The sequence below is a fragment of the Schistocerca nitens genome, chromosome 2 (assembly GCF_023898315.1).
Source record: "Schistocerca nitens isolate TAMUIC-IGC-003100 chromosome 2, iqSchNite1.1, whole genome shotgun sequence".
NCBI classification, from domain to species: Eukaryota; Metazoa; Arthropoda; class Insecta; order Orthoptera; family Acrididae; genus Schistocerca; species Schistocerca nitens.
The window spans coordinates 63,886,994-63,913,365 of record NC_064615.1 but is presented as its reverse complement, the minus strand read 5'-3'; positions in this window follow the sequence as shown (position 1 = coordinate 63,913,365).

Below are 26,372 nucleotides of genomic sequence, written 5' to 3'. Positions count from 1 at the left end.
GACAAATACATGTGTGTCGTTTCTGAAAAAATATATATTTAGAAATGTCAACTTGTACGACAGTCAGAGATAATGGAGTACAGCAGTGGTTATGGTTATTATCTATATCAATGCTTTCAGAATGAGATTTTCACTCTGCAGCGGAGTGTGCGCTGATATGAAATTTCCTGGCAGATTAAAACTGTGTGCCCGACCGAGACTCGAACTCGGGACCTTTGCCTTTCGCGGGCAGAGTGAAAATCTCATTCTGGAAACATCCCCCAGGCTGTGGCTAAGCCATGTCTCCGCAATATCCTTTCTTTCAGGAGTGCTAGTTCTGCAGGTTCGCAGGAGAGCTTCTGTAAAGTTTGGAAGGTAGGAGACGAGGTACTGGCAGAAGTAAAGCTGTGAGTACCGGGCGTGAGTCGTGCTTCGGTAGCTCAGTTGGTAGAGCACTTGCCCGCGAAAGGCAAAGGTCACGAGTTCGAGTCTCGGTCGGGCACACAGTTTTAATCTGCCAGGAAGTTTTATATCAATGCTGTATACAAAATATTCATTTAATAAGTAAATTAAAACAAATAAAATTGTACTTGTAATAAGATAATGCGAAAAGTCAGTCTCTTACTCGTGATTAATAAGTTAGCTTCGTAAAATGCATGTATGCAGCTGGCAATCTATGATGCCCTTTTGCCTATGATAGTTGAAAGTCTCTTTTATGTCAAAACTCTCCACAAATAGTAAGTTTTTCCGTAAAATCGGTATGCAGTATCAGGAGCGGTTGAAAACCCTTTTGTAATGATACCTCATTCATCCCTGTACGAGCCGGCCCAAGTGGCCGAGCAGTTCTAGGCGCTACAGTCTGGAACCGCGTGGCCGCTACGGTCGCAGGTTCCAATCGTGCCTCGGGCATGGATGTGTGTGATGTCCTTAGGTTAGTTAGGTTTAAGTAGTTCTAAGTTCTAGGGGACTGATGACCTCGGAAGTTAAGTACCATAGTGCTCAGAGCCATTTGAACCATTTGAGCCATCCCTGTACGATTAGTATGTGTTCAGAAAAAGGTATGTTGACTTGAGAAACAATACATATGACAAATCAATAGTACAAATAAATCACAGGAACTATCACATTACTTGGTTCAGAACAAGTGTTTAATGCCTGTTTTTATCATATGGTGTGTCCTTACATGCTTGAGCCACAAATAAAGAAGTGTCACTGTGGTCTGAATGCAGTTCTCAGAGATACGTAGCCAAAACTCGTTGCCAGCCGACTACGTCTCATACTGCTAACTACGGATGAATAGTATAGCTGGACGAATTTATTGTTCGTGATGACCTGTTTAATCTCCGTTGGATATTACTCGAATAAAAAATGACTGTCACCATATAAAAAGTGGAGGAACGCTGATACACTACTGGCCATTAAAATTGCTATACCACGAAGATGACGTGCTACAGATGCGAAATTTAACCGACAAGAAGAAGATGCTGTCATATGCAAATGATTAGCTTCTCAGAGCATTCACACAAGGTTGCCGCCGGTGGCGACACCTACAACGTGCTGACATGAGGAAAGTTTCCAACCGATTTCTCATATACAAACAGCAGTTGACCGGCGTTGTTTGGTCAAACGCTGTTGTGATGCCTCGTGCAAGGAGGAGAAATGCGTACCATCACGTTTCCGACTTTGATAAAGGTCGGATTGTAGCCTATCGCGATTGCGGTTTATCGTATCGCGACATTGCTGTTCGCGTTGGTCGAGATCCAATGACTGTTAGCAGAATATGGAATCGGTGGGTTCAGGAAGGTAATACGGAACGCCGTATTGGATCCCAACGGCCTCGTATTAGTAGCAGTCGAGATGACAGGCATTTTATCCGAACGGCTGTAACGGATCGTGCAGCCTCGTCTCGATCCCTGAGTCAACAGATGCGGACGTTTGCAATACAACAACCATCTGCACGAACAGTTCGACGACGTTTGCAGCAGCATGGACTATCAGCTCGGAGACAATGGCTGCGGTTACCCTTGACGCTTCTTCACAGACAGGAGCACCTGCTATCGTGTACTCAACGACGAATCTGGTTGCACGAATGGCAAAACGTCATTTTTTCGGATGAATCCAGGTTCTGTTTACAGCATCATGATGGTCGCATCCGTGTTTAGCGACATCGCGGTGAACGCACATTCGAAGCGTGTATTCGTCATCGCCATACTGGCGTATAGCCTGGCGGGATGGTATGGGGTCCATTAGTTACACGTCTCGGTCACCTATTGTTCGCATTGACGGCACTCTGAACAGTGGACGTTACACTTCAGATGTGTTACGACCCGTGGCTCATTCGATACCTGCGAAACCCTACATTTCAGCAGGATAATGCACGACCGCACGTTGCAGGTCCTGTATGGGCATTTCTGGATACAGAAAATGTTCGTCTGCTGCCCTGGCCAGCACATTCTCCAGATCTCTCACCAATTGAAAAGTCTGGTCAATGGTGGCCGAGAAACTGGTCGTCAATAGTCTTGATGAACTGTGGTATCGTGTTGAAGCTGCATGGGCAGCTGTACCTGTACACGCCATCCAAGCTCTGTTTGACTCAGTGCCCAGGCGTATCAAGGCCATTATTACGGCCAGAGGTGGTTGTTCTGGGTACTGATTTCTCAGGATCTATGCACCCAAATTGCGTGAAAATGTAATCACACGTGAGTTCTAGTATAATATATTTGTCCAATTAATACCCGTTTATCATTTGCATTTCTTTTTGGTGTAGCAATTTTAATGGCCAGTAGTGTATGTCTTCCCTGATTTCTGATTTATGTATGTTCTAAGTTAACAGAAACTAAGAATACTTAACTTTTTCCATGATTAACTGAATGATATGCTCACACATGCAAGGTGGGCTCATAAAACTATAACCTGATGCGTATTCTTACATTTGTGAAAATTAAAAAATCTTACTCCAAGAAAATATTTCATCTAACGTACTGCACAAGATGTGGTGGCGTACTGTCTGCTACAGTAACGACGAACGCTATATGAAGCTCGTATTTCAGCAGCTCAGGACAATAACACACACGAAAATTAGCACAAAAACAATAAAACACGCAAATGCAGATGAACACTCATCAGTAACACATTTAAATATGCATGAACGATTAAAAATTGAACGAAAATTGACTGAATATTTTTGGTCCCGCTGGAAATATTAACAATTATTTGCAATAATAAGGACAGAGTCAGAAAGTAATGGGTCTGTATAATTATAACGTTTTAAGTAAAAATGTTTTAATGAATGAAACCACTTTTATTATAACTCAATTACAAATGTTACTGACACCGAAAAAAATGAAATTCAGTTCAAAAATTTGCAGCGACGTAAAATCAGTGACAATGCGAAACTGCCTTTGTTCTTGTAGAAAGTCTTTAGAGCATTATTTAGGAAGACAGTCCACGAGAGTTGAGCTACTTATCATTGTTTTCAAAGTCAGTCTTCACTTAGCTGGTACTGTCGGCGAGTCGTCGACGTCCACGTCGTTGCTGCATAATTCCTGAGCGTGCAGTGCAGTAATTGTCGTCGTCTTGCTGGTTGTCTTGATCGAAGCAGCCCGTTATGAATGCCACAGGAACGGGCAACGTAATTAGCGCATCTACATGCAGCGACGCTTCATTGAAGTAACACGTGACTTATCGCGACATCATAATGTTAGTTTAGCCGTCACTAGTGACAACATCAGATTTATGCGTTTTCGTTCCATTGCGGATCAGCACATTTCACAGTACAACCTGTCGCAATAAGAAAGAACATTATTACATCTGTTATTTTAAGTGACGGTTCGCAGAATGCATCGAACAATCCTTAACGCGCACAAACCTTACTACATGAGGAAATTCATCAGAGTGGACTTGAATGCGCGAGGATTACTGATAAGAATTTGTAATTCCTGTGGTAACCTATTGAAAACCGTTGCAGGAGAATAATGCATGCCTTCTACCCAAGAGTCAACGAAGTGCGATCTAAATACAGATTGGATTTCTGCCTAGTATTAACTGAGTGGAAACAACGAATTCTTTGGAACAAGCTCGTATTGTTAGCAAGAAAAGAGATTGAGGACAATAAATATTGAAAGCCCAATGTCAAAACTGCCGTGCTACTGAACGGGGGTTGATCAGAGGTTCGCGAACTCATTCCATATATTGTTCTAACTGCCCCTTGATGAGCCAGAAATACTCTTTGTGAATGGCAAGACTTACCTCAGCATATAGTGCCATATGTCGGAAGCGAATGAAAATCAGGAAAGTAGGCTAATTTTCGAGCAAGACATTCACTTATTGCAGAGGCTGCTCTAAAGGTAAATATAAAAGCATTCATTTTCTGAAAAAGATCCTGAGCTTAGGGTTTCCACAACAGCATCTATCCGAACATTTGTAATTTGAGCTGTTGAGACTAACTAATGATATTCCCATTCTGTGTAGTCAAAATGTCAGTATTAATTGAATTGTGTGTCAGAAACTGTAAAAACTGGGTCTCATTAATGATTTAGAATCGACTTACTTTCTGCAAGCTATGAACTTACGTCTTCAACTGCAGTATTCGATACAATGCCTGTGTTGCACTCAACATAATTCGCTCGCTACCCAGATAGTGTCATCGACAAACAAAATATTTTGGATCAACTGTCTTGTTAGAGGGCATGTATAAAACAAATAGCAGCGGTCCCAGTACCAACGCCTCAAGCACCCCCTCCCCCAACCGTTCCTCAATCAGATGCCACCTCCTAGTGCGGCAGAACTCCACATGTATTAATTAAAAAAACTATCTGATGCATAATTCGTCATGTGAGGCTAGAAGTGTTAAAGTGCGTTGTGTTCCTTGCAACGAACATTAACCTTTGGAACAAAAAGAAATTATTTTTGAAGCAATAAAGACAATGATATAGAACCTTCTTTATTTTATCTCTTTTGGTCAACGGAAAAGATCAAAGACATTGTATCAGCATACTCAGTCTCTTGTCTTCGATTCTTGTATGGATGATAGGCAACATTGAACGCTGGATATAATTGTGTGTAAGTTCTGTAAAACCATTCAGAATGTAAATAATATTTCCATATAATAACATTTACTTTTCGTGCAGCTCTAACTTCTCATATGAGTGAATCAATACTTTGAATAAATTTGTTTTTTTTTGGCGTGTGCTCCGTAGGGGACTACCATTTCTCTTGCCGCATAGGTCGGCCATTACGCCGGAAAAACAGTTATTCTTATTAAATCATTAATATATATATATATATACTCCTGGAAATGGAAAAAAGAACACATTGACACCGGTGTGTCAGACCCACCATACTTGCTCCGGACACTGCGAGAGGGCTGTACAAGCAATGATCACACGCACGGCACAGCGGACACACCAGGAACCGCGGTGTTGGCCGTCGAATGGCGCTAGCTGCGCAGCATTTGTGCACCGCCGCCGTCAGTGTCAGCCAGTTTGCCGTGGCATACGGAGCTCCATCGCAGTCTTTAACACTGGTAGCATGCCGCGACAGCGTGCACGTGAACCGTATGTGCAGTTGACGGACTTTGAGCGAGGGCGTATAGTGGGCATGCGGGAGGCCGGGTGGACGTACCGCCGAATTGCTCAACACGTGGGGCGTGAGGTCTCCACAGTACATCGATGTTGTCGCCAGTGGTCGGCGGAAGGTGCACGTGCCCGTCGACCTGGGACCGGACCGCAGCGACGCACGGATGCACGCCAAGACCGTAGGATCCTACGCAGTGCCGTAGGGGACCGCACCGCCACTTCCCAGCAAATTAGGGACACTGTTGCTCCTGGGGTATCGGCGAGGACCATTCGCAACCGTCTCCATGAAGCTGGGCTACGGTCCCGCACACCGTTAGGCCGTCTTCCGCTCACGCCCCAACATCGTGCAGCCCGCCTCCAGTGGTGTCGCGACAGGCGTGAATGGAGGGACGAATGGAGACGTGTCGTCTTCAGCGATGAGAGTCGCTTCTGCCTTGGTGCCAATGATGGTCGTATGCGTGTTTGGCGCCGTGCAGGTGAGCGCCACAATCAGGACTGCATACGACCGAGGCACACAGGGCCAACACCCGGCATCATGGTGTGGGGAGCGATCTCCTACACTGGCCGTACACCACTGGTGATCGTCGAGGGGACACTGAATAGTGCACGGTACATCCAAACCGTCATCGAACCCATCGTTCTACCATTCCTAGACCGGCAAGGGAACTTGCTGTTCCAACAGGACAATGCACGTCCGCATGTATCCCGTGCCACCCAACGTGCTCTAGAAGGTGTAAGTCAACTACCCTGGCCAGCAAGATCTCCGGATCTGTCCCCCATTGAGCATGTTTGGGACTGGATGAAGCGTCGTCTCACGCGGTCTGCACGTCCGGCACGAACGCTGGTCCAACTGAGGCGCCAGGTGGAAATGGCATGGCAAGCCGTTCCACAGGACTACATCCAGCATCTCTACGATCGTCTCCATGGGAGAATAGCAGCCTGCATTGCTGCGAAAGGTGGATATACACTGTACTAGTGCCGACATTGTTCATGCTCTGTTGCCTGTGTCTATGTGCCTGTGGTTCTGTCAGTGTGATCATGTGATGTATCTGACCCCAGGAATGTGTCAATAAAGTTTCCCCTTCCTGGGACAATGAATTCACGGTGTTCTTATTTCAATTTCCAGGAGTGTATATAAACTTAAATGCAGGACAGTTCTCTGTTTTGAGTACGGTAAATTTTCGATTGGCCGCTTAACGGCATATGACGAGAATCTCCTTAGTTTTGCCTTGCTAATCAATTTATTACCTTTCATTAAAACAGAAATATCTCAGGTATTAATGGTCGTTTTAAAATTGGTACATAATTAAACCTGTTGCTATCAGGCCCCCTGAGAACTAAGTTTTAATTACAACATACCGTGTAATATACGCAGATTTTTATTAATAGTAGCAGCCGCTCATGCAAAGGCGGTGAGTCGCGCGCTGTGTTTCAAAAATTGTTTCGTACGCGCCACGGAAAATCCAATCTACGTAAATGCTTGTGGTGGTACTGAGTTTGCTTAATAGTCTCATGCTAGCCAAAATCAGAACCCAATGCTGATGATGACCATTTCTGTTTAAATCAAGTATCACAACAGAAAGAGGAAATTAAAATATTACTTTATAATTCACCCACACAACAAAATAAAAATGTATTATTATATTTTTTTATAAATACGGCCATACTAGCCATGCTTATTTCTGTGTAGAATGACCTTTTGCTGTGTGTTCTTAAAGTATGGCAGTCACTAACTGTGATGTATTCCTCATAGTTCATGTTGGTGATGATGATGATGAGCGTTTGGCGTCATTGGCCGGGAGGACCCTCGCGGGGCAGGTCCGGCCGCCATATCGCAGGTCTTATTACAGTCGGCGCCACATTGGGCGACCTGCACGCCGGATGGAGATGAAATGATGATGAACACAACACAACACCCAGTCCCTGAGCGGAGAAAATCTCCGACCCAGCCGGGAATCGAACCCGGGCCCAGAGGTCGGCAATCCGACACGCTGACCACTCAGCTACTGGGGCGGACTTCATGTTGGTACAACTTGTAGTATTTTGTGACCCACATAATCAAACACCTTAGTAAAATCAAAGAACATTCCTAATGTTGAAACTTTCAGTTTAATCTGTCCAGTGCATCACCGAGAAAAGATAATATAGCGTTTTCAGCTTCTGAAAGCAAATTGTACATCTGACAGCAAATTATTTCAACTATAGTGATCAGTTATCCTTACATATACACATCCTTTTAAACGACGTTTGCAAACATCGATGGCATAGAAATAGTTCTACAATTGTCTACCTTGTGCTTTGCTCCTTTTTTATGAAGTCATTTTACTATTGAGTTCTTTCATCGTTAAGGACTCTGACCATTTCTAAAGGAAAAATTATACATCTGGATAAGTGCTGGGCTAACATATGCATCATAGTATTTTAATATCTTGCTAGATACCACATCATATCTGTGAGAATCTAAAGTCTTCATCGATTGATTGACTTAGTCTCCTCCTTGTCAGTAACAAGAGATGTATTTCGAATAGAGGTCTTGGAAACCCATTTTCTACAAGTGTCATATGGCTCCGTGATTCTCTCTGAAACAACACACACACACACACACACACACACACACACACACACACACACTTGAGAACTTCAGTGTGAAGGGAGACTTACTAACAAGGGAACCTCCCCATCGCACCCCCCTCCGATTTAGTTATAAGTTGGCACAGTGGATAGGCCTTGAAAAACTGAACACAGATCAATTGAGAAAACAGGAAGAAGTTGTGTGGAACTGTGAAAAAATAAGCAAAATATACAAACTGAGTAGTTCACGGGAAGATAGGCAACATCAAGGAGACTGGGAAGGCAGGAGCGCCGTGGTCTCGTGGTAACGTGAGCAGCTGTGGAACGAAAGGTCCTTGGTTCAAATCTTCCATTGAGTGAAAAATTTAATGTTTTTATTTTCAGTTTATGTGACAAACTCTTATGTTTTCATCACTTTTTTGGGAGTGATTATCACATCCACAAGAAAACCTAAATCGGGCAAGGTAGAAGAATCTCTTTACCCATTCGCCAAGTGTACAAGTTAGGTGAGTCGACAACATATTCCTGTCATGTGACGAACATGCCGTCACCAGTGTCGTATAGAATATATCAGATGTGTTTTCCTGTAGAGGAATCGGTTGACCTATGACCTTGCGATCAAATGTTTTCGGTTCCCATTGGAGAGGCACGTCCTTTCGTCTACTAATCGCACGGTTTTGCGATGCGGTCGCAAAACACAGACACTAAACTTATTACAGTGAACAGAGATGTCAATGAACGAGCGGACAGATAATAACTATGCAAAAATAAAGAAAGTAAAATTTTCACTTGAGGGAAGACTTGAACCAAAGACCTCTCGTTCTGCAACTCCTCACGCTATCACGGAACCACAGCGCTCTAGAAGTCACATTGCCCATGATGTTGCCTATGTGGCCCATGGACTACTCAGTTTGTATATTTTGCTTATTTTTTCACAGTTCCACACAACTTCTTCCTGTTTTCTCAATTGATTTGTGTTCAGTTTATCAAGGCCTATCCACTGTGCCAACTTATAACTAAATCTGAGGGGGGTGCGATGGGGAGGTTCCCTTGTAAGGTACTCCGTGCAGTCACGCTGACCAATGTTTCCAGATGGCGCAGTAGTCAGCTTATCTTATTAGTAAGCAGGGGACCTGGGTTCGAGTACCGGTCCGGCGCAAATTTTAAACTTTCCCCATCGATTTAGATCAATGCCCGCTCGCGGCCTGTGTGTGCATTTTCTTTTTTTGTTAATTCACAGCGGCTGCTTGATCAAAATGATGTCTGTTCTTTCAGACGTATGTGAAAAAAAATACACGAGATATATTATAATGCCTTGTAAATTTACCGAATTTTGAACGAAAGGATTTTTGTTCATGTTAGTGTAGAAAGGCAGTAACGAGTACAAAAGGAGGCCGAAGCAGTAAAGCAACGGAACATGTAACGGTGATCTGGAGATGGATTTGTAACAAATCAGAAACTAGTATGGATTACTCCGGTTTGTGTCTCTACTGACTACTCCACGAATTTGTATCACATGACTCATTCTGCTCATACTTGACTAATAACTTAGTCAAGAAAGACATATAAATTTAGTTGGGAACACGACTTACATTGCTTCACATTAAGTGGTAATTGGTCTTAATATCTAACTGGATATTAATACAACTTTCATTAGACGTAAATACCTCGTAGATAAATTCATTTCCTTGGAAAATGTTTGAGTTGCTATTAATATTGTCCGCCAGGTATATTACTTCTATATATGGTTGTGCTAATTCGATAGTATCATATTTAAACAGTTTTCTGTTGTTCAGACGTCTATATAACTCTTCCTGGTCATTATTACATTGTCGAAGTCTGCTGGACTATATCCACCGTCTATGCAAAACAAAGTAGACAATCGTCAGCCCAGACGTCAGAGTTCTTTTGGAGAGAGACCACGTTGCCAATTTAAAAAGTATTTAATTCGTTGGAACCAGCACGGGTATCCGAATGTGAGTGACTTTAACTCTAAACTAAATTAGTTCCCAACTCAAAGACATTACAGCGGAGAAGGAAACGAGAACGCCAGCGACAGTGAAGAGTAGGGTAGTGGAAACTGCGCAATGCCAGACGGAAAGAAGGGAAGTTCTGTTTGCTGCTTAATCTAACTTTGAGCTTTTTCCCTTCCCTCCAAATTTGTGTTTCCCCTGAAAGCCGCTTACAGAAAGAGGAGAATAATGTCGATGAGGTTTACAGTAGCAGAACTTCGTCTCGCTAGTTACACAGTGGGTCTCTGTCGAATACACGCATATTTCGGTGTGCTCTTTAACGAAGTTCCCCCATCTCCGCCCCTTCCTTCTTACTGTCATGCCTCTCGTAAGCATGATTATTATACATACGTTTCGAATTCCTTGTCGTCGTGCTAGTGATTTAAACTGAATTTATAACACCTCAATACACTATGTACTGATGAAGTGTAATTGGAAAATGGAAATACGTAAATATTAAATCCGAGAGTCCGTAAAATATCTAATCTATGCAGAAGACGCCATTATCTAAACCGTAACACGGCATATGTTATATATGAAGGTGGTATCCGTTCTTCCGGAGATGTCCGAAAGAACGGATACCATCTTTATATAGTTAAGGCTAACCGGCCATTGACCTTCTTCTTCTGTGCTGGATGCACACGCGTTGCCCAATTTCTACTTGACTCGGTAAGATTGTCTCCCACGAGTAACGAGTGTAATGGACATGGGCACTACGAATGTAGTGTGTGGGCATTAAGTTCGGAATGTGAGTCACGGGAAGCGTGCAAGGGATAAATCCCTGCAGTCGAACTATCCTCTGTGCCCTCTGTGGCTCAGATGAATGCTGCTACAACGGTCGCAGGTTCGAATCCTGCGTCGGGCATGGATGTGTGTGATGTCCTTATGTCTGAGCGTGTTCGGTCAGAGGGTTGCCGCCTTCTGTAATAAAAACACTGAGTGAATGGATGAACAAATAACATGTGTGTGTGATGATGACGATGACGATGACGATGATGATGATGATGATGATGATGATGATTATGAGAGAAGCAAGAAAGAGAAACCCGGTGCCGGCACATAACCTACTCCTTGCGAATAGTACCAAGGAAGACATAAGTCCTCATCTGACTGACGGATCATCATCAACAGTCTCTCATGCCCTGACTTCGCGAGACACTGCAGAGAGTTTAGTATTTAAACAAGGACGCTGGCGCAAAGTCTGGTGATCAAGAACTTGCGCCACACCTCTCCTCCCCCTGTTGGTCAAATACTGGCAGTGAAAATTTTTTCCACTATCAGTATTCGAACCAGCTTACCCCCGGATCGTGCGCCACCACATAAACGTACGTTAGCGACGGAGGCGGATCATATCAACGTGTTTGTCAATCTGCAACGTGTTTTAACAATCTCCACAGTAAACATAGTACGAGATGCAGACCTCTTCCGTAACTGTGCACTCAAGTTTATTCAAGCAGTGCAGAAAACTTCAACGAATTCAATGTTTACTTTCTTCACACCCCAGAGGATCACTAATGTTAGTTTTAATGTCCGCACAACCTCAAAACAATAACTGCGAAACGGCTAATGTAGGAGACTATTGTAATTATACAGGGTCGTCCATTGATAGTGACCGGGCCAAATATTTCACGAAATAAGCGTGAAACGAAAAAACTACAAAGAACGAAACTCGTCTAGCTTGAAGGGGGAAACCAGATGGCGCTATGGTTGGCCCGCTAGATGGCGCAGGTCAAACGGATATCAATTGCGTTTTTTTTTAAATACGAACACCATTACATATTCGTGTAGTACGTAAAGAAATATGAATGTTTCAGTTGGACCACTTCTTTCGCTTTGTGACAGATGGCGATGTAATAGTCACAAACGTATAAGTACGTGGTGTCACGTAACATTCTGCCAGTACGGGCGGTATTTGTTTCGTGATACATTACCCGCGTTAAAATGGACCATTTACCGATTGCGGAAAAGATCGATATCGCTTTTATGTACGGCAATTGTGATCAAAATGCCCAACTGGCTTGTGCTATGTATGCTGCTCGGTATCCTGGACGACATCATCCAAGTGTCCGGACAGTTCGCCAGATAGTTACGTTATTTAAGGAAATAGGAAGTGTTCAGACACATGTGAAACGTCAACCACGACCTGCAACAAATGATGATGCCCAAGTAGGTGTTTTAGCTGCTCTCCCGCCTAATCCGCACATCAGTAGCAGACAAATTACGCGAGAATCGGGAATCTCAGAAACGTCGGTGTTGAGAATGCTACATCAACATCGACTGCACCAGTATCATATTTCTATGCACCAAAAATTGCATGGCGACGTCTTTGAAAGTCGTGTACAGTTCTGCCACTGGGCACAAGAGAAATTACGGGACGATGACAGATTTTTTGCACGCGTTCTATTTAGCGACGAAGCGTCATTCACTGACAGTGGTAACGTAAACCGGCATAATATGCACTATTGGGCAACGGAAAATCCACGATGGATGCCACAAGTGGAGCATCAGCGACCTTGGCGGGTTAATGTATGGTGCGGCATTATGGGAGGAAGGATAATTGGCCCCCATTTCATCGGTGGCAATCTAAATGGTGCAATGTATGCTGATTTCCTACGTAATTTTCTACCGATGTTACTACAATACGTTTCACTGCGTGACAGAATGGTGATGTACTTACAACATGATGGATGTCCGGCACATAGCTCGCGTACGGTTGAAGCGATATTGAATAGCATATTTCATGACAGGTGGATTGGTCGTTGAAGCACCATACCATGGCCGCACGTTCACCGGATCTGACGTCCCCGGATTTCTTTCTGTGGGGAAAGTTGAAGGATATTTGCTATTGTGATCCACCGACAACACCTAACAACATGCGTCAGCACATTGTCAATGCATGTGCGGACATTACGGAAGGCGAACTACTCGCTGTGGTGAGGAATGTCGTTAAGCGTATTGCCAAATGAATTGAGGTTGACGGACATCATTCTGAGCATTTATTGCATTAATGTGGTATTTACAGGTAATCACGCTGTAACAGCATGCGTTCTCAGAAATGATAAGTTCACAAACGTACACGTATCTCATTAGATCAACTGAAATAAAATGTTCAAACCTACCTACGTTCTCTATTTTAATTTAAAAAACTACCTGTTACCAACTGTTCGTCTAAAATTGTGAGCCATATGTTTGTCACTATTATAGTGCCATCTATCACAAAGTGCAAAAAGTGGTCCAACTAAAACATTCATATTTCTTTACGTACTACACGAACATGTAATAAAAAATGGGGGTTCCTATTAAAACAAACGAAGTTGATATCCGTTTGACCTATGGCAGCGCCATCTAGCGGGCCAAACATAGCGCCATCAGGTTTCCCCCTTCAAGCTAGACAAGTTTGTTCCTTGTAGGTTTTTCGTTTGACGCTTATTTCGTTAGATATTTGGCCCGGTCACGATCAATGGACCACCCATTATTTGTGGCATTAGCAACACAGTCTGAGGACTTCCTACGAATGCAAACAACAATAAATGACCAATATACATCATCACCACCGAGAGCTGACAGTTCTCGGCAAAAGTATAATTTCACACTGAAGTCAGTGGCGACCGGTAACCACAGATTCACATGTTTCTGGAATCTTTTACTTCTACTTCCACATACATTCACCCGTATCATTTTCCGCTATTAAATACATTACACTTTATCTACCTCCACATTAACGCAACTGTTCCATTGTATCATTGTCCACTTGGTGCTGCTCCACCATACAGTAGTCTTGAAGTACATAGGTATTATGGACACGTAATCAACTAATGTAGTGTAGAGTAATCGTTCCTTCTCAGACAACTATCAGAATAAGGTGTGGAGACGAACGACGATGGACTGGTACTCACCTCATTAACTTTAGTCAACAGTGAAGTGACTAGATTAGTAACAAACTATTTTATGAATAAGCTAATACATCAGTAACGTCCGACGTATAGTAGCTGCCATACAACAGAGTTAGATACGCTCTCACTTCATCACAATATTGCAAAAGTCTTGAAAAACACTGTTTCCTCTTAATAATAAACCAACTCTACAAGATTTAAAATTCAGCGATATGTTAAATTCTTTACTTTTTATAAGAAACGAGACTCAAGTTGCCTAGTGTAATACTGATAACTGTTCTATTTTCAGTGCTATGCTGTCACTAACCCTGTTCAACACTTGGTGATGCTCTGAATTGCAGCTGGTCACCGATTACTGACCTGAAGGATATTCCAATTGGACAGCTATTAGTTTTTTCAAGGTGAGCTTAGCTTTCTGCGTCGTACAGTTGCATGCGTTTCGTGTTTCCTAAAGTTTAGAGTGCTAACACTGTTTACGCTACCCACACTTTAATGACGTAGCGTCATTCAAGGTTAATGTGGGAAATCCAGCTGTTCATTGAGGTGCTGCAAACCGGAAGTAACTGGTTCCTGTATATTATGAACATTTTTGATAGAAACGAAGAAATTCGTTTTATTTCACGACTTCCCTAATAGTAGTCTCTAACGATGGTGGTGTAGATCATATTTTTGTTACGTTTTATTCCAATTAACGTCCCGATGGAAATTCAGCGCCCGACGAAATCAGATGTATTGGGTTCAGATGTGTGGAATTCTGGTATTCATTGTTCGCTCTTTCTCTCAGTACCGCCAGACTAGCTTACCAACTATGCCCCTCACTTACTTCTGCTGCATCTTACATTATCAAAGATTTGTCTTATACACGCTGCTGACCATTAAAACAGCAACCCTAAGAAGAATAGGGAATAACAATAATTCTCTTGTCCTGCGTATACAGAACAGCAGCAGCATGTGATTAAATTTGTGTTTTGGTATAGTAATATCACAAATTGAGTCCGCCTTGATGCAAAACACCTTGTTATTTGTTTGTCTTTTTGTTCTCCCAAACTAGTTTCGGCAACAAATATGACCATCATCACTGGTTTTTTAAAATCTAAAACATGCAGAAAATGGTATGGTTGTACAAACACAGTAAAACATTATTACATTTTTATAAACAGTCTTTTGAAATATAGTTTTATATTGATACTTTCATACTACCTTATTTATTGTATGCTACAGCATGTTTTAAGCTATTATTGGCGCAGTTTGTGACATATTTTCTGTGCTCCTTTTTTTTGACGATTTGTAAAAATGTAATAATGTTTTGCTGTGTTTGTACAACCATACCATTTCTGCATGTTTTAGATTTAAAAAAAGCCACTGATGATGGTGATATTTGTCGCCGAAACTGGTTTCGGATAATAAAGAAATAAACAAATAAACAAATAACACGCTGTTTTGCATCAAGGCGGACTCAATTTGTGATATTACTATTTTTCTATGCAAACACGGATCAAATGGAAGAGTTCCAAGATAATATTATTGTGTTTTGGTGGTACACAGGTGGCGAAATTAAGCACACAGAGTTGCTGTTACGTCTAAATAATCTTGTATGACGCATACCACACTTTATGCTGCTTTATTTCTATGTCTGAGATTATCAGCCACAGTGACTGTTGAGTGACAGAGTCCCAACCTATGGAAAACCTACGACCACACGTTTTAGAGATTTCTAACACGTGTTGGCCAGGGTAGCAGTTAAAATGTCGAAGTGCGTCGGCACAGTACGGTTTACATGCTGTTTTGCGTCATCACGGCAAACGATTGCGTCCCGGAGACATCGAACACAAAGCATAATACCCAGTATAACACGTCAAGTTTTAATGGCTGCACCCTACATGCAGCCTATGACAACCAGAGGTGGTCGTCTTTTGCACGCAGCACCACAGGTAATGACACAGTTAACGCAAGACATTAACCTACTGTACACACACACACTTTCGGAACAGAAAGACACCGCATAATTTTCATTCCTTTATTTTTTAATTTCAGCTAATAATTCTACATGAGATATTTTGATGTAGGCGCCAAACCTACCTAAATGTAACAAGTGGTGTAGTGGCGTAGGGACACGTTTGCATAAACGTTTTCATTTTCATTCTGCACGAAGTTGTAACTCCAATTATTATTGTTATTATTATTATTATTATTGCGTAACATTCTCTCAGACGGTGAAGAGCACAAAGACAGTACAAACGTAGCAAGAAAATCAAAAGTAAGTAATAAGTTGAATGATAACCGCTACCAGTCACAGCAGAAGGTGATTTCATTTGACACACGCCCGGTTTCGGGCTTCAGATCATCTTCACCTAGTTTAGCAATCGTGCGTTAAACAAAATCAGCTTCTTTTGTGACTGGTACCGGCTATTATTCAACATTTTATAAAGGAACAGTTCGGTGTTCACTTGCATCGATTATGGTAAAATTCACTTGAAAATAAGTAAATATTTCTTATTACGTCTGTAATAGAACTTTGCTTGTTAGGCAGACTTTATTTATTGTAACAGCATCGAGTAGTCAACTTGTGACCAACTGCCAATGTGGCAGTAAATGTTGCTTGAAGTGTGGTGGTGTGGAAACGTATTATCTGAGGGGAAAAATTGGCTTTTTATAACTGCAGAGGTGATATATTAACGAGAGAAGAAGAAATTTACTGTTCTGGATGACATAATGTAAATGTACCACAGATGTGCCACTAAAATTACGCAACGTTCTCATCAATAATGCATCGAATAAACTAGTTGCCAAGATATATTGTAAAATGCTGATTATCAATCAATAGTTTGGTGTTTCTTTCGATGTAAATCTTAAGCAGCGTCTTTCTTTTATTCCACAACCTATCATAATAAGTCAGTTGTAAAATGTGGCACTTAAATTTGTAAAAAGTAGGTACCAAAAATTGAGGTAAGGTTGTCATCAACGGACCTTGTAACGCCGGAAATGCATATCCTCCTATTTCCATGTATTGACCTATAAATTTTTTCCTGATTTGTTACCTAAAGATATGACATTTCTGTGTCTTTATATATTGTCATTGATTTACTACTTTTGTGTATATATATATATATATATATATATATATATATATATATATATATATATGGTTTGTTTTGTAAATATTATTTGTATTTTTACGCTGCGTCCTGCATACGGAAAACTTTGCTATCGAACGATTACATCGACAGGTCGTTTGGAGAACCAAAGTGTTTAGGATCTTTGGTAGTGTTAACTCTGCCGCGTGGAGCGCGAGCAGAGCAGAGGCTGGCTGGAGTAGGGCGGTGGAGCAGGTGTGTTGTGTGACGCTCCCGCGAGTTGCCGCGATTTCGGGGTTTGGCAGCATGTACTTGCTATGATAGTTTCTGACACGGCGCCGCGGACGGGAAGCATTAGCTGGCGCACATCAAGATCCCTTGTCGCCTGGTGACAGTGTTGAGAAGAAGGCGCGCCAACATCCAGCTTCTGCAACAGCGACGGCCGACAATGAGTGACTGTCGCTACCTCGTCGACCGACGACTTCAAACCTACAATCAACCAACAAGGAAGATTGGAAGCACGTAAAGTTTTGGAACTGTATGGCAGACCTTAGCTTTTCAAACTGTTTCAAAATTACAGCAACGTAGCATGAACCTTTGTTGCTCATTATCCCAATTGCATTAACAAGCAGGGTTCCCTTCCTTTTCCGGAATGAACCCGAGTGTCGTTGAAATTCAAACTCCAGCATTAAAGTAATATCATTCCATTTCCTTGCTTTAATTTCAAAGTATTCATAGCTGGCTACAATATTTAGATTACACAAGCACAAATTAAGGGTGCGAAATTTGTTACCATATTTTAGCTTACCTGTGACTGCAGCTCAGCTTGGTACCTACTAAATTTTATTATTGTTAATTGTTAAGAATCATTTAATTCAAGTTCAAAGTTAAATCTCTTATTTCTAAATTTCGTAGATTCAAGTAGCTCCTGAAATGATTGTTGAGGTAGCTCAAGACTAACCTTATTTTATTGAATTTCGTAGTGCTTCAGAAACAAAGCTCACTATTAATGACAGTCACTAAATTAACTTTCAGTTTTCCGGTTTTATTAATTCTTTTGCTAAATTAAGTCAGAGAGTAGCGAAATTTATTACTTCTGACAAACATTCAGTTTTCACACAACATGTGTCAACCTTCAGCTGCCACGCTTTTAGTGCTAATTATATGTGCATTAAACTTTCATTTTCAGTTATTATAGCAGTTGTCCATAGGACTGGCGACTGTAATTTTCCCAAATCTCAAATATCTAATTAACGCCAGTTAATTGTTAATGTAACGACCGCACATTTACTTTCTTTATTAATTTTACCCTTTTCTCAAAATTAATTTCCAACAATTTCAATTACATTTTTCCTTTCATCTAGATGTAACCCTTTCCTCCCTCTTTATCGACAAAATTAACTTCGGTGACGATTGCTTTTCTCAAATTTCCATTAGGTGCACGCGGTTTAATTTTTCACTGTCATTAAGGTCGATAAGTGAGGGGGAGGTTACACGTGGCGACCTGGTGACAGGACAATCTTCGGATTTGAGGTTGTTCTGGACACGAATTTTGCATTGTGCAAATCTCGTAACAAAGTACTGGTTATGAACAGTTCGTTACGTCAGCGAGAATAACAAGTGGGAGGAATCCTAATTAGATTTGAGATTTGTCATTTATATTGAAAATTTGTAAAATGAGTGAAGGCAACAATTACCAGAATTTGGTAGACTTGGGTACGGAACAATCGGTCAAACAGTGGGAAACGCGCACCGCGGAACCCATTGTTCAGGGGCAGGCAGCTAGCATGAAAGACGCGACCGCCGAAACACAACGAAGAGCAGAAATGGAATTCCAAACTTTAGAAAATGTTTCGGAATCGGAAGCGAAAATCAAATCTGAACTCCTTGATGGCGAATAATGGGGGACAATGAAAGAGGAAGCCGCTACAGAAGTAAAACCGGTAGTTTCCGGGAATTTAACTGATTTATTGAATGTTTTGATTAATGAAATCAAGAGTCAATCGGCAGAAATTAAAGCTCAGTCTGCCAAGCAAGAAGCTCAGTCTGAAAAAATTGACAGGAAGCTACACAATCAGAATAAAGCTATTAAAGTTGTTAACAACAATTTTGGAATTGTTAACACAAAAGTTGATAAAATCAAAGAAGGTAATGTTGTAATTAATACCGAAATCGGTAATCTTAAACAGGAAATGATAGGCGTTCAGGCGGAAATTGTGAGCATAAATACTCGTTTTGATTCCGAAATTAGCAGAATCGAGGAAAGTGTAGGAGAAGCAGGTGCTCCGATCATCGAGAATAAGGTGACGGAACAAATTCAATTAGTGAAAAAAGAGGATCAACAGAAGGTGGAAACTTTAAAGGCTTTAGTATCCGAAGTAGAATCCTAAAGTGAGAAAGCAGGCTAATACCTTCGAAGAGAAAAAGAGGGAAGTGGAAACGCTTGCGACAACCACTTGCCAAGTAATTACGAGACTTTCGAAATTAGAAAAGAAAATTAACGAAAAACAGAGCTATGTGCCAATCTGTGCACATAGTTCGGAATTGTTGACGAAAGAGGAGCGGTTCGACCCCTTGAAAAAAGGCGGTAAACACGCGACGGATTTCATTAAAAATGGTGAAAGAGTTTTACCCAGATCATGGACTAATGAGAGAAAAATTAATGCGGTTATTGACGTGTTGCCTGGTGATGCCAAGTGTTGGGGCTTAAACCTCAACATCACGAACCTGACTTTCGATGAGTTTAAAAATTTGTTTCTGGATGAATACTGGTCAGAGCAGAAACAACAAAGTGTCTGCCGCGAATTTGTGGTATCGAGGCCTTTCGATGCGAATTCGCGTGGATCGATAAAGGAGTTTTGTGAAGGCTGGATCCGGAAGTTGGAATATTTGCGTGATCGCCGCACGGAATCCGAAATAGTCAGGGAACTCTACAAGAAGCTTCCAGATGATACAAAAGCTACGTACCAAGCAATTACAGGACAATCAATGATTTCCTGGAAAGATTTGAGGACGAGGACAATTGGCGCAATAATCGCGACAGTGGTAGAGGCCGTGGTAACATCAACGGGTACCACAGCAACCACAACAACGATAACCATATCGCAACCATGGCCGCAATAACAATAATGGTTCGGACCGTAATAACAATCGGTACAATGCAAACAATAACAGGAATGACGCAAACCAGTATCATACTAACGTGATACGGGCTTCACAGAATAGTAATAACGCCAGAGGGTGTGATAAGCCGCCTCAGCAGCATCCGGGGAGCAGATCTGCTGGGACGAGACAGGGAAACCATTAGCCGCGCCTGTGAGGGGCCGACCGGGTGTGAAGAAATTTTGGCGGCCCAATAACAGGAGAAAACCGAGGTGTCGTCGTTACGAAAATTCCGTGTGGAATAATCAACGGCGGGAGAGTGTGCCAGTGTTAGGACAAAGGAGTGCGCCCACAAGTAGTAGATCAGCTGTATACACGGCAGTAGAAAAGGCATTCACTGTCAGTGAGAATAATTTAAGTAGTGGTCCGGAAATCGGTTATAAAGTGGCAGCTGTAACACCCACAGCGTAACTGGAGATTGAGTTTAAGAATGATTCGCAATTGCTGAGAGAAGATCAGATGTCGGATAACACGTCCGTCAAAGAGTGAGGGGATGCAGAGAGGGATGAGGTCTGGTTAAGGCAGTTCGGTCGCTTATCCGACCAACTAAGAGATTATAGGCGCCTGTACGGGAGAAGTGTTTATGGGAAGCGCGGGCAGGATTTGCCGCGTTTCGTTAAGCAGGAAGTTAGCGTTTGTGAAGTGATAGGAAGTTCTGGCTCTGACCGGCAGACTTTACCGAAAGTTATCGTGGTAGAAGTGGCCGACCCATTCGACGCAAAACTCCAGTTTAAACGTTGCGAAAGTCTCCTTAATACGAGAATTTTAGTGATAGCCGGACACGATTGGTAGAAAAGCACGCAGATTACAGCGTGTATGCGGTTAGAGGTGACGTTATACGGTCGGACGACAGCAGTGTGGGTTGCGAAGATCCAGAGGAAGTAATTGCAGATACTACTGGGTACATTCCTCCAGGTAGATTTGCAGATGAGATCAATATGGCCAAACAGGAATCAACGAAGGTGACAATTAGTGAACTGATAGAAAAGTAACACTCACTAGTTGACGAGTTACAGGAAAAGTTTCGGTATTGGAGGCGAAGCTACAGACTAAGCCTTAGGACAAACGTGTTGAATTTAAAACTGTATGTGAACAGAGGCTGAAACAGCCTCCAGATAAGCCGGATTTAGGATCAAAGCGGGATGTTTTTTTCTGGAATGACCTGGATATAGACGAGGATTTATTGTGGGAAAATAGGGAAACAGTAAAGGACAAGTGTAGACAGATAGTAGTGTCTGTTAATATGCACGACCTACAACTAAATGTGTTGATTGACACCGGTGCAGAATTGAGTGCTGTATCTGGGAAAATATTTGAGTTGCTGAAAGACAGACCTGGAATCGTAGTTATGCCAGTAACAGGAGTGAAAATTATCGGTGCTACTGGGAAGGCCAGTAAACCGGTCACAAAACGGATTTTTGTCAACTTCGAGATATGTGGGGCACAATTTGAACAAGCGTTTGTCGTCGTGACAGACTTAACTACGGAAGTAATTATCGGGTTAGATTGGCTATTAAAGTACCGTGCAGTGATTAATTGCGAAAGCAAAACTTTGACATGTACGTCACAAGATGAAACAATAGTAGTTAGTTTTGACGAGGCAGGAGACGGTGTGCATAGGCAATACCAGCCTATACACATTGTTAACTGGCCGTAGAAGTAAAAGTTTAGTGGAAGAGATAATCAAATTCCCTCCACGGATTGACATTAGTATTGGTGTGAAAAAAGATCGTTTGCTGGAAATAATGAAGCTAAAAGACGAAGATCGCATACGTCGTCATGACGCTAAAGCGCGTTTTGCTAAGTTTGCTATCGGAGACTTAGTACTTGTAAAAGCTCATGAGAAATCGAGCGAGATAGACAATGAAATCTCTACATTTAAGTTTGTTTATAATGGACCATATAAAGTCATTGGTATACCTCACACAAATGCTTATTGCTTAGAGTATCCAAGCTCTGGAAAACTATTAGGTATATGGAACATTGTAGACTTGAAACTGTACCAACCTAGGTTTGATTAATACCACAGAATGGGTAATTTGTACAGTATGTAAATATAGAGTATAAGATTTAACGATTTGCCAGATTGCCATGTTTTTGCCTGACCAAGAGGACATTAAACAGGTTGTAATTAATAAGTAATTAGTTTTACTAAATGATTTAAGAGTAACTGATTATTAATCAATTGAAAAATCCAAGCTGCTGGTTTACGTTTTCAGCTGAGTCACAGTAGATTAAGGAATGTAAATATGATTTTGTAACCAGCAGTAAGATTTCATAAATATGTGTTTTACTAGTCATTGCCGATGTACTTAGACGCTGTTTTAAGTTTTAGGCTAGTACATGCGTGTGATGATGGACAGTGATGAGTTATCCACTGTGACAGTGTTAATGGACTCCTTGAGATTACTCGGGAGTGAGTTTTTCCAAAAGAATTCAGTGAAACGGACGTTCTGGAAATGCCGCTACACAGGCGAGTGAGATCAAGCGTGCCGCACAGGCGGGCGCAACAACACTAGCGAGGCGGAGACGCTGTCGGCTCATGTGCCGCTCTCGGCATTCCTTGTACTTGCGGGTACGGAAGGCGGAGTTGGTTTCTTCTCGGACAGCTGATGGGAAATAATTCTGCTGTCAATATTTTTTTTTCGATCTGCTGTATATAATTTTCTGGTTTAGCGTTAAGTGTACTCACATGACGAGAATATTAATTATGAAAAGGTTATATAAAATGTGTATTCTATGTAATTAATTATTAATTTGCGTATTTTGATCTGCCTGTTTTTATGACCATGTACTCTGATTAATTTTGTAAATAGTATTCCATTTCTTGGTACTGTTACGAATTTTGCTGATTTTACAATAGCTCAACCATTTTCTACGTTTTCCATGAATTTTAAAATGTTGTCAACCTGTTTTCTTTTGTGTAAGGTGACAGAGTGGAATAAGGTTAGGAGTGTCTCCACTCAATTATTATGGTCTAAAAATTGGTTTATGGTTAATTAGCCAAATGCTAAATGATCTGGATGTTTTGAGCATATGCATTTCCGCTGTTTTTTTTTTCCTTTTTGGGACATGTTCTGAGTCTGTTTAGGCTACACGAACATCCTCAGACAATGTGGGGCACGTGTAACGCCGGAAATGCATATCCTCCTACATCCATGTATTGTACTATAAATTATTTCCTTATTTGTTACCTGAAGATATGACATTTCTGTGTCTTTATGTATTGTAATTGTTTTACTATTTGTCATTTATGTCGATGTATATTTGGTTTGTTTTGTAAATATTATTTGTATTTTTAGGCCAGGTCTTGCCTAGGGAAAACTATGCTATCGAACGATTACATCGATAGGTCGTGTGGAGAACCAAAGTGTTTAGGATCTTTGGTAGTGTTAACTCTGCCGCGTGGAGCGCGGGCAGAGCAGAGTCTGCCTGGAGTAGGGCGGTGGAGCAAGTGTGTTGTGTGACGCTCCCGCGAGTTGCCGCGATTTCGGGGTTTGGCAGCATGTACTTGCTACGATAGTTTCTGACACGGTGCCGCGGACGGGAAGCATTAGCTGGCGCACATCAAGACCCCTTGTCGCCTGGTGACAGTGTTGAGAAGAAAGCGCGCCAACATCCAGCTTCTGCAACAGCGACGGCCGACAATGAGTGACTGTCGCTACCTCGTCGACCGACGACTTCAAACCTACAATCAACCAACAAGGAAGATTGGAAGCACGTAAAGTTTTAGAACTGTATGGCAGACCTTAGCTTTTCAAACTGTTTCAAAATTACAGCAACGTAACATGAACCTTTGTTGCTCATTATCCCAATTGCATTAACAAACAGGGTCCCTTCCTTTTCCGGAATGAACCAGAGTGTCGTTGAAATTCAAACGCCAGCATTAAAGTAATATCATTCCATTTCCTTGCTTTAATTTCAAAGTTCAGTTAAAGTATTCATAGCTGGCTACAATATTTAGATTACAGAAGCACAAATTAAGAGTGCGAGATTTGTTACCATATTTTAGCTTACCTGTGATTGCAGCTCAGCTCGGTACGTACTAAATTTTATTATTGTTAGTTGTTCAGAATCATTTAATTCAAGTTCAAAGTTAAATCTCTTATTTCTAAATTGCGTAGATTCAAGTAGCTTTTGAAATGATTGTTGAGGTAGCCCAAGACTAACCTTATTTTATTAAATTTCGTAGTGCTTCAGAAACAAAGCTCACTATTAATTTCAGTCACTAAATTAACTTTCAGTTTTCCCAGTTTTATTAATTCTTTTCTAAATTAAGTCAGAGTGTAGCGAAATTTATTACTTCTGACAAACATTCAGTTTTCACACAACACGTGTCAACCTTCAGTTGCCACGCTTTTAGTGCTAATTGTATCTGCATTAATCTTTCATTTTCAATTATTATAGTAGTTGTCCATACGACTGGCGACTGTAATTTTCCCCAAATCTCAAATATCTTATTAACGCCAGTTAATTGTTGACGTAACGACCGCACATTTACTTTCTTTATTAATTTTACCCTTTTCTCAAAATTAATTTCCACCAATTTCATTTGCATTTTTCTTTCATCTAGATGTAACCCTTTCCCCCCTCTTTAGCGACAAAATTAACTTCGGTGACGATTGCTTTTCCCTAATTTCCATTAGCTGCACGCGGTTTAATTTTTCACTGTCATTACATAAGTGAGGGCGAGGTTACAACCTGTCAACTTTTGTCTCGAACTGAGGGAAATCCAGTGTTTCAAATATTGTGAAACGGAATGTCAGAATTCTTCAGGTAACTTACACCGCAGAGTATAACGGTAATTCCTGAAATACTTTTAACTCTATCAGGAAAAAATGGTGAATTATTTTCCTACATTGCAGTGTATAACGGCTTTTCCTCAAATACTTCTAACACTATCAGGAAAAAATGGTGAATTGTTTTCCATAAAGGGCCTTTCGTGGATAACCGTTTCTGTCAATCCAACAGTCAAATTCCGTAAACGGAAACATTACTAAAACAAAAGGCGTTTTTCCTTGCGGCGGAATCTTCTCACGGAATTCCAATCACCCTCTTTCTCCTCCGAATGCGAAAATATTTTGTTGACACCGACCTACAGAGGGAGAAACGATCACCATGATAAAATAAGGGAAATCAGAGTTCGTCCGGAAAGATATAGGTGTTCGTCCCTCGCGCGCGCTATCCAATATTGGAATAATAAAGAATTGTGAAGGTGGTTCGATGAACCTTCTGCCAGGCACTTAAATGTGAGTTGCAAAGTATCCATTTACCTGTAGATGTAAATGTAGACTGGCATAGTTACAGCCATACACAAACCTCAGTTACTGAAGTTTGCGACGTGTGTGTGTGAAGAGTGTTCTGTTCAATGAAAAAACAATCAATTGATTGATTGATTATTAAGGTAGCACATATAGAATTATCTGCACTTATACCTGTTAGAACCTGTGTAAGGACACTGCTGACCATTGAAACTGTAATAACATGAAAACCACACGAAATAAATGTTAAATTGGTTCAAAATGTATTATGTGAGGGGGGGGGGGGAGCAGGCAAATGATGGCTATTTCTGCAGAACCACATTCTGTACATAACTAAAAGTTACGCTGATAGTTGTAGTTCAGAAATCACATTCGAATGTGGGTGTTGTGCCAGAAGACAGTGTTATGCATGATGAAAGGATAATCGTCCACTAGCATGAATCGGTATTCGACAGCGACAGTATAATGCTCTTTCATGTACGTAGAACCGATGGGATCAAACGTGTCAAACATAACGCCACGTGGCGTCCCAACACCGCAACGCAACTCGCACCCGAGTGGAATAATATTGTAGGCTGTGCCGTGGAGGATCGTACAATTCCCACCGTATGTTGTGTCAGGAATGGGACATATTTTCAGTAGGGCGAGCATCCACATTGAAAGTACGACAATGTTTGGAGAACCATGGACTGTCGGCGTGGCGACAATTGTTGCGGTTCCCATGACAGAGCGGTAAGGAGGGGCGCGGCGACAGTGGTACGGACAACTATAGCACTGCACACAGGAGTGGTGACACGTCGTCACATCGTATGAGTCCTGGTTCTGCTTACAGCGTCACGGCGAA